The sequence below is a fragment of the Mytilus californianus genome, unplaced genomic scaffold (assembly GCF_021869535.1).
Source record: "Mytilus californianus isolate M0D057914Y unplaced genomic scaffold, xbMytCali1.0.p SCAF_7, whole genome shotgun sequence".
Lineage (NCBI taxonomy): Eukaryota > Metazoa > Mollusca > Bivalvia > Mytilida > Mytilidae > Mytilus > Mytilus californianus.
The window spans coordinates 53547310-53558606 of record NW_026262723.1 but is presented as its reverse complement, the minus strand read 5'-3'; positions in this window follow the sequence as shown (position 1 = coordinate 53558606).

Genomic DNA, 11297 nt, shown 5'->3' with positions numbered 1-11297 from the left:
TTAACTTGAAAGATAGCATGTCTTCCATTGGTTATATATTTAATGTGCATGGCAAAAAAGAATCCCAACTGAGAAAACAATTAATCACCGCCATTTATTCGGGCAATGCAATATCTTTAGCTTTTAGCAAACCTTGCAAACTTTCCAAAGTATAAGTCTACGGGTTGAATTGATAACTGGATCACATTGTATCAGTCAATACACCTCCAAATTTATCAATCATAAACTATTATATAAATTCCGAACCAGGTGTTAGAAAGGTGATACAAGAAATAGATATGTTAAAGACAGTACTCAAACAAAAGTAATCAAATCAAGCAAGATGGGTGTACAGATACAAAACATAATAAATAAATTTTTATTATATTGTATAATTTTTAAAAATACATCAATGAATGTAAATCATGTAAAATGTCAAAATATAAATATAAGCACGATATATGACCGCAGTGGAGATACACGTTTGGGCTAATTGATGTAACATTTGGACTAAAGATATGCGCGACGTTTGGACCAATTACAAATCGACATTTAGGCTAATCCTTCCATATATAGGTATGTTATATTAAAATATATTTATTTTAATTATACATTATTATATAAGTATTATAATATATATATATATTATTATATAATATTCGAGATGAAATAAATGATGTTTATTTATTTACGGAGAGTTGAAAGCGGAATTTTGAGTAACATAAGTGTCTTTTGCACTAAATCTTCTTAAGCACTAAATCACATCGGGTACCCCGATCCGAAATACGCGGAGGCATCCGAAACCCGAGGAGCATTTAATGAAAAGCATAATTACTCCGTGGGAATCGAATCCATATTTACTTACCCACCGTTACTAACTTTTCATTAATTGCTCGTTGGGTTTTAGGATCCCTCCACGGTTTCTGTTCGAATTACCCGGTGTGTAAATATAATTAAAAACTAAGCTTTCCGTTCAGAAATGTGTTCACTTTAATGACTGTTTGTACCTATTTCTATGGTTTTGGCTATAAGATATAGAGAGACACTTACACAAAAATGTACAACTGCAAGCACGATCTACAAATACGTAAGACGATCGAAATACATCGTTGACTACTTATAATAGCTATTGCCCTTGAAAGACGATGCATACCTATTTTTGTTTCAAATATTTTGCCATTGCAACAAATTCAGACTTTCTGGAAGTAAACTTGATTGTAGTTGTAACCTTGATGTCTACAGATGGGAAAATGTTATGCCTCTATAGCTCGTATTTCTTCTAGGGACTATATCTGCAATCATCATGAGGACACTACATTTTACTAGGAATGCCCCCATTCGAATTTGTGGTTAGGGTTGTTGTGTTCTTATGGCACTCAGACAACATTGGTTTACTGCTATCTGTTATCGGTTGCCAGTATTCGCAATATCATAAGAAAGGTAGTGTCTGCAGCAAAGTCAATGCTATTTACACTAAATAAGTTACATTACAAATTAGTATTAAAGAACTGTTGTTATCCCATATATGTTATACTATACATGTACGTCATTATGCAGTTAAGTATCGGCAGATTTTGCCATATAGAAGACAACAAGCGCTGTAGGTCAAGGGAAATATTTGTTGTTTCTGTAATTGAACACACTTTTAATATCGACGTAAAAGACGAAGAAAACTGAAATAGTTAAATGCATAAACGATTTTCAATAACATATTCAGGATATTTTGATGAAGTTAAATGATATTCTTACTTTATTTAAGAAAATTGGCTTTCAACAAATTCTTATTATCGTATGTTTAAGTTCTGACGACTTTCAATTTCACATTCGAACATTTTCCCGTAGAATGCTTATTCTTTTTTTACGTCATCGTTAAATGGCGTTATTTACACCGACCGATTTTGGGTTACTCATTCATTAAAAACATACGACGTGGGAGTATTGGAATAAGCCAAGCAAATCATGACGTTGCCACTCAGCTGACATTTGAATAATCTATTCGTATTTTACTACGGGTGTTTACTCAAAGGTTTTGAAGAACTTCATATTATTCGTAATTATATAGTATTGTGTTTCTTAGAATATAATACTTCACTGCAAACAAGCGCAGATCGATCTAGCACATTGGGACACAAACTCAGAAACAGCGGTGACGTTGCTTTGCTAAACTGTCACTTTAAAGTCCATGTAGCGTAGCGAGGAGGACGTTATCACTGTTTCGGAGTTTGACTGGAACAGACATCCTACTATGTTGCCGGGTTGACCTTGTTTTCTAAGATCTCACTCTCCCCATTTTAGATCTTGATTAGTAGAGAACGCAGGGATCATGAACGAAATATTTACGAGACAATTTCTTAAGGTGTTTGCTGACAATGATTATGACTTGTAGTAGCATCCCTCAAAGATGATGCTTTAAATGTATTGTATATAAAAAAAAACAAAGGTATATGACAGTGAGGGTGATCTCAAACTCAACATTGTTGCAATTACTGAAAAAAATGATGTGATACCATTATTCATTATAACGATCCGATAGTAGTAGCTTTGTTTGGATGTACCGTTCTTTTTGTCTTATCCAGTCACGGGGTTTAACACACAAATGCGGAATATGTCTCTAAAACAAATATGGGGGGAAATTCGCAATATGTCTAATCAGGAGCTACAATATCTTTCCACTCTCGACAGTAAAATCAACACTCACTCGAATGAAAAGTGTATCTGCATTTCTCACATTGACTAGTGCTTTTATACAACATTAAAAAGTAATAGATAATTCAACCAAACGTGATATTTGCAAATTTCGTTAACCATTTTAGAACACATATCAACTTGAGAAACAGAACCTGAAGGTATCGAGTGAACTCCAAACGGAGACAGCCGGATGCAACCGACATGCCAAATCACACTCAGTCAAAATAAACCAGTTATTTCAAGTGTAGAGATTGTTAGCTTAGTCATCACAACATTACGTGGTTGGTGGCTTCGTTTGAAAAATAAACATGTTATTTGGAGTGCTGTGGTTGTTTGCTTATTTCCACAATTAAACGTTATCGGTGGCCTGATTTAAGTAAAACCGGTAATTGAAAGAACTGCGTTTGGTTGCTTATTTGTCACAACGTTGTATTATTTTTTTATTTCCAACAATATTATAGTTGTGCTATCCGATCAAGTTTGATACAGACTAAGAAACTCCTACTTATATTTTTCCGTTGGATTCAAATGTTTCTCACTTGAGAGAAGTAATTTCATAGAACTCTCAGAACAGATGTAAAATGTATATAACTCTCATGCCGATTTGAAATTGAAAATGACATCCTCATAGAATGCCAACATTGGATCCTATATGGCAATTACACATAAACTACTTCTACAATCATGTAATTAGTTATTTGATTACATTCTTAAAGTTTTGGCTTCACAGACTGTAGTCAAACTATGAAGATATGCTGTCATTGCTGTTCATTAAATTGTTAGTTGATGTGTTTCCCTCGGTTTTAGTTTTTAACCCGGATTTGCTCTCTCTTAATCGATTTATGACTTTTGAAAAGCGGTATACTACTGTTGCCTTTAGTTACTATGGTTGGCATTCCGAAATCATCTTTAGTAATAACTTATCGCATGATAATACATGTAACACGATTTTGTTTCACGCGTTAAATTCATATTTGCGTACATGATGATGAGAAGGAGGAGGAGGAGGAAGAGGAGAAGGGGAGGAGGATGTGGAAGAGGAGGAGGAGGACGACGACGACGACGACGATGACGATAATAAAAATAATAATAATACATTATTTATTTAAAGAGGGTAACTCAACTATAACTAGTCTAATTTTCATTGAAGCCCTCAAATGAAATTCATATATACAGTTAACATTTATCCATCAAAATACAATATATATCTATACAAATCAATCATTTCAAATTTAAATGGCAACAATGAATAAAGTTTTTATATTTTAACCATCAAGGAAAAGTTATTTAACTTCATTGAATTTTCAAGAAAACAGCAATAACAATGTTTCTTGAACAATTTTACATTACCACATTTTCTTATTGTGAATCTTAAATTATTCCATTTGCAGAATAGTTAAAAGATTTTTTTATAAAAAAATGTATTTTGTCTTGGAACAAATAGATCAATGATGATGATGATGATGATGATGATGATGATGACGGCACGTAACTGGAAACTAATGCATATCACAGGTTACATTATGACTCTTCGAATCTAAAATTAATATAACGTGTTTCACTTTCATTTGATATTAAATGTATGACTACTAATACTTTCGAATATCCATTCTTTTTGTATGAAATATGTCTTTTGAACTGACAGTTTTGAAACTGCTTGATGAAATTTTAGATATGTTTGTAACATCAAATTCTCCCACACAACGACAACGATCATGACAATTTGATAAAGAAGGAGATTTTTCTAAGTGAACTTATTTTATCAACTGTGTGTATTTCATCATTTTAACAGAATCATTGTTACAATGAATGAGAGAGAACAAGCATGTGTATGTCATTGCATCTAAAAATTGAATATAACCATAAGAAGAATTTAGGAATACTAAAATACTTTACAGTCTAATTAAGAATGATTTGCTATTTTCTTTTCACTGCTTCATATACAATATCACAATATTCTTTTTGTCAGTTCTAAAACTATATATAACAACCCATCCACACATTTTGTTAATTACTTCTAACTGAAATCCTGACAATATTTCAGTAATGTATATCTTAATTACCAGTAGGTCAAAGAAGTATGTATTTCAACATAGCACAGTTTTAAATATATGGTTTGGAGATTTAAATATCAATTTCATATTGTAAAACAAATGAATTATTCAGTGCTAAATATGAAATGGTGCAATAGTAAATACAAAAAAATTTCAAAATTCAACCACAAAAAAAGCGTCAACGTATTCCAAGACATCATGTGCAAATGGTATGATTCGTTTAATCAAATTAGTTTTACTAGACCACAAATAATTTGAATGACAAACATTTCAAATTTTGATTACTATTAAAATTACAAACATTGCAATCATTACATGTAGCTTTAGAAATGTATTCAAGACAACTAAGACATATCTTCATTTGTTAGAGATCAATATGAATAAAAATGCAATGTATTACAATGTTAATCACGTGTTATGGTGTTCTTTTATTTGTCTTTGTAAATTATTAACGTTTACTGTTTGGTCCATTTTTTGGTAATATCCTTTAGACGTGGCTCGGTACTTGTACATCCAGTCATTGTGTTGTTGGGCTGTTTTCATTTTTTTTTTTTGTATTCTTGTGTTTGAATGTTGCGTATGTGCTTTGTCTATATGCCATTTTGTTTTTGTTTGTTGACATATTTGTTTATTTTTATAGTGATTGAGATTATAACACAATGTTGACTGCTGTGCCCCTATTTTTGAAATTTTTACCTATTATGTCTGTTTGTTTTGTTAACACATTCTGGTCAATATAATATAATTTTATGCGACTGTCATACAAGTGAGAGGTTTAGCTAGCTTTAAAACCAGCTTTAATTAACCATTTTCTACATAAGAAAATGTCTGAACCAATTCAGGAATATGATAGCTGTTTTCCATACGTTTGATGTGTTTGAGCTTTTGATTTTGCCAAGTGTTAAGAGACTTTTCGTTTTGAATTTTCCTTGGAGTTTGGTATTTTTGATGGTTTACTTTCTATTGTTTGTCTCCGTCTCAAATAAGTATGCGAAATGAAATAGTCTCTTCGGGAAATTTAAATTAGTATTCTACATAACGCTTCATTTTGATAAAATCTATTACTGAACATCCTTGGTGGTGATATTTGGCTAAAATAAAGTTATATTTTGCAATACTATAGAATGATGATGTATTGTCTTTCGCCTTTCCTTAAGTTTTCAATTATGCCATCACATAAATGTCAATGTAGATGCTTCTACTAAACATAGTTTTTAATAATCATTTAATAAATGATAATGTCATGTATAACAAAATAACAGAACAAGGTTTATAGAGCCTCATCTTATGGTGTAATACCACCATTGATTTTCCCCTATTAGTCTTTGTTAAATTTGCACTTTTCAAAAAATTGTGCAGAATTTATCTTTGTTTCAAATAAAGAAATACTTGGCATGAGTAAAGTTTGATCCTGTCCAGTACTATAGAAAAAATTTCACATAACATTTCATTGCATATAAGAAAATAACCATCACTGGAAGTTAACCAATCAAATTTTCCCCCTTTTTTAACCTGTATACAAGCTTTAGTAACCATGTAACCTCAAGTTTCCAAAATATTTCATAGAAACCCCAAATAAAAAAATAATGGTGCTTTGAAATACCCAAGATATATGTTTATGACCCAGAAATGTTTTACTGCAATGAAATGTAGGATCAATTACCTACAACTGTCAAATTCAAGGGAATATTTTTTTTCGACCTATTTTCGTATGCAACCGGATGTGACGTACTATGGTTTGGTGGTATTACACCTAAAGAAGACTTTTTTGTTAAATAAACTGAATGTGACTTTTTTCCTTTGTTATACTGGTTATTTCAAGCATTCCTGTCAAGTTTTGTCATAATCAGTTCAATAGTTTGGGAAAAATCTAGTATAATGTAAGGTGACATCTGCAGCGATTCGAGCTAAATTTCTTCGAAAAATCCAAACCAAGCCGCATCCTGATAGAATATAGTGTGGACCAATAAATGATCAAATATTTATCTCATCTGCCTACAAACAGTTGGATATGATACAAAAGATGACTTTAGGATGATAAATACTACCAATGGACCTCTTTGTCTTCCTTATAAGGTCTCTTTTGGTCCATTTATACCTCTCATTTCCTCAAAATGTCTACTTTATAGGCCAATAAATAAAAATTTTGGGGTAACTTTCACTCATTTATGATAGAAATGTTATAATAAATGATAAATTGAAGTATTCAAGCTGAATGAACTATCCGTATAAAAGTTTACTGTCTCCAAGGAGGTTTCAATAAGTCCTTACGTAAAACTTAAATTTACGCCGCGTTCCAGAGAGGGACATAAAAAGCTTCTCTTTTGGTGAATAATTTGTTGTTACTGCTTTAAAAATAATTTCATTTACTTAAAACTATATATTTATTAAAGTATTTCTTAGGAAAAATTTTCTAGTATAGCAGAATATAAGAAAAAAGGAGAAAAAGCTCCCCAAAACTCTAAGTATGGCTTATTCTGTCAACTAATATTCATGGTAAAGTCCTATTTCAAGGAAATTTTCTCATAAAATGTGTTTTGGAGACTCAATCCACTCAGAATATTTCATTATTAGTAATATTTCACTTAAATAGCAAGAAATTTTAACACATGAGAGTACTCACAAGGTCAAATGTGCATGTACAGCTTCCCATATTAGGTGTAATACCACCATTGATTTTCCCCTATTAGTCTTTGTTAAATTTGCACTTTTCAAAAAATTGTGCAGAATTTATCTTTGTTTCAAATAAAGAAATACTTGGCATGAGTAAAGTTTGATCCTGTCCAGTACTATAGAAAAAATTTCACATAACATTTCATTGCATATAAGAAAATAACCATCACTGGAAGTTAACCAATCAAATTTTCCCCCTTTTTTAACCTGTATACAAGCTTTAGTAACCATGTAACCTCAAGTTTCCAAAATATTTCATAGAAACCCCAAATAAAAAAATAATGGTGCTTTAAAAAAACCCAAGATATATGTTTATGACCCAGAAATGTTTTACTGCAATGAAATGTAGGATCAATTACCTACAACTGTCAAATTCAAGGGAATATTTTTTTTCGACCTATTTTCGTATGCAACCGGATGTGACGTACTATGATTTGGTGGTATTACACCTTATGACAGTGTAAAATGTTAATTTACTAGTCATTTGAAGATTTTCTTTTTGAATATTTTCTTATCTGAAATTTACCCCGTCAACTCACTTGTATGTGTATATACAAATGTGTATTAAAAAAGGTAGGATGTAGGTTATTTGAATCATTTGATTAACATATGACATTTGACTAAAGCGTATTTGCTTGACTGTGAATTTAAACTTAAAACACGGAAATATGTTTAAACAATAGTCCAGTACAACAGTAAGACTTCCCTGTTAAAATGGATAATTATTGCATAGTTTTAGTATATAGGGTACTTTGTCATGTATTCTTACTTTCATTGGTACCTGCACAATCAGGTAAGTGCTTTAAAACACAATTTCAATCAGAATCTAGTGCATATTAACCTATTGATATTGGCACGTTTTTATCCCATATGTTTTTTGTGGAAAGGATTTGTTTCAATGAAACTATTAACCTTATAGAAACGGAACCACAGGCATTACAATAGATATGGTTAGATGCAGATCGCTATCCAGCTTGAACACCATGAACAATTCGGATTAAATATGTCTTGTTAGTTCTCTTTATATTCATCTTCGATTTGCAACGATTTACTCCCACTTACAAAAAACAAATGGGTAAAGTTTTGCATCTGTTATGTACCCTTTTCGAATATCCTTTAAACGAAGGGATCCTCCTCCAATTAGAATTTAAATGTAAATTTTGACACAAAGGTTCCTCTTGCATTTGACCACAATTCATATATTGACATATTGATTTAGGACTTATTAAAAAACGAAAATTTTAAATATCGATATTGATCTGATATCGTCAATATTGGCAGCTGAAAGAGTTGCATAAAAGGAAGAAAAAATGTCAATATCAGCGATATCGACATCTGAGGCAGATGACTACATAAAATTAAATCTTTAGGTTAAGCCTATCCTTTTCATGAATCTCTTCAAAGGGATAAATTATTACCAATATTGATGTCGATACGATGTCGTAAATACTGAAAGTCAACAGTACATGCAGGATGAGGATTGAATATTTATTTGTCTTCATAAATACGTTGTAGAATAAATAAACACATTCATTTGTAAAACCTGATTGCATTGTTGAATTAGATTCTGGTTTTATTTTATATATATAACGCGTACGTTTTTAGATTTGTAAAATATTCGTTTTTAGATAAAGGTTTAATTTATAATTCTAAGTAAATTATTTTTCATTTAAATATTTTCAAACATTTGATAAACTATTTTTAAAAACTCTTTAACTTTCATCTTCTAATATTACGTTTGTATTTACTGTTTTATCGTAAAAGATTAAAAATAGTTTTCATATGTTGAAATATGATTGTGAGTCATAAAATTTTGGTGAAAGCTCCATGTATGCTATTCTTAAAACCTATTATCGTGAGTATATATCAATAAAAGGAGAGTGAAGCATTTTCTAAATAATAAGTAATTCTTCACATACTAAAACAACTTTCAATTACTAATTTGGTGTGTCTTAAACTATTATTAAGAAATTCGACATAAAACCATTCCAATTTCATAACCTTTTGATTGTTTCCCATCACTGTAATCCATATTTTATCGTGGTTAATTACAGTACTTGCAACCTTAGGCGTTACTGTTTGACGAGAACTTGACTGATCGGTGAATGATCGGTGACGGGTGTTTGACTGATCGATGACTGATCGGTGACCGATGACCCATAGAATCCGTCAGATACGTCAAATAAGCTATGTGAGAGTTACCTTGACAACGGTCAGCGATCGATCAGTTAAGTAATTATATGCACGGATCTGACGGATATGTATATAATTAAAATTCTTATGTAAAACGAACTCCACAGTATTTACATTCGATAAACGCGGACCTCTACGAAGACACCTTTACTCGTTAATGTTTAATCAACTGGTTGTAATAACACATAAATAATATATAAATTACTTTTCAAGCATTATATGTATTACTTAATATTCTCTTGTACTTGAACGTGGTATCTATGTTTTATTCAAAATCAAAAGATTTTTTTATAAGAATTTCATACTTCATTCTGGGAACAGTATATCTAACAATATATATGTTCCTGCTTCATTTCAAAATTGTAAGGGGAAAATACTTCAACTTTTTTTGTGTTGAATCTGGGAACAGTATATCTTATATATATGTTCCTGGTTGAATACGGTGAATACGAATGTAATAATTTCTTTATTTTGATAGAAATTACGAAATTCCATTAGATTTCAGTATTTTTTGTACATCAGGATTAATTGTTTTTTATAAAATATGCTAACTTTTAGGGAAAAGATACTAAATTTTTTTTCGTGTTGAATAGAAATGCAAACATTTTTTCTTTTATATCAGAAATAATGCATTGTCAATTGCAATCAGACATTATAAATGCATTTAGATCAGTACTTTTGTATAAGATGTGAATAATTAAGGGATATTTATGCATAAACTTTTAATTTTCTTGAATAAGAATTCAATGATTTTTTTATTTTAAAGGAAACTATTGACCGCCATTGGAATTTTGTACTTTTTGTAGTTCAGGATTTTTTTTTTTTTATTAAACTAAAAGAATATCAGAGAAAATATACTTAAATGTTGTTTTCGCAATGTATAAAATTACTAATTTTCTTCTTTTGATAAAAAATAATGAATGTTATTAGTAACTAGTTATTTAAAAGGCCTCAAGATCAGTTTTTTATAAGAAATTTGATAATGGAAGGAGAATAATACTTAAACTTTTGTTTGCTTTGAATACATATACAAATGTATCTTTATTTTGATAGATATTATGAACCGCCATTTGATTTCAGTAATTTTTGTACATCAGGATTGGTTGTTTTTCATAAATTATGCTGAAATTCTGGGAAAAAATATAAAATTTTTGATTGCATTGCTTAAAAATGCATATATTTCTTCTTATATATATAAGGAATAATGCAACGTCACTTGCAATCAGACATTATAAATGCCTTAAGATAAGTAATTTTGTATAAAATGTGAAAAATTTAAGGATAAATATGCATAAACTCTTATTTTTGTTGAATGTGAATGTAATAATTTCTTTATTTTGATAGAATTTATGAACCGCCATTAGATTTCTGTACTTTTTGTACATAAAGATTGATTGTTTTTCATAAAATATGCTTAATTTAAGGGAAAAGATACTAATTTTTTATTCGTGTTGCATAAAAATGCATATATTTCTTCTTTTATATCAGAAATAATGCATTGTCAATTGCAATCAGACATTATAATTGCATTTAGATCAGTACTTTTGTATAAGATGTGATTAATATAGGGATATTTATGCATAAACTTTTGTTTTTCTTGAATAAGAATGCAATAATTTTTTTTTATTTTAATGGAAACTATTGACCGCCATTGGAGTTTTGTACTTTTTGTAGTTCAGAATTGTTTTTTTTTTCATTAAACTAAAAGAA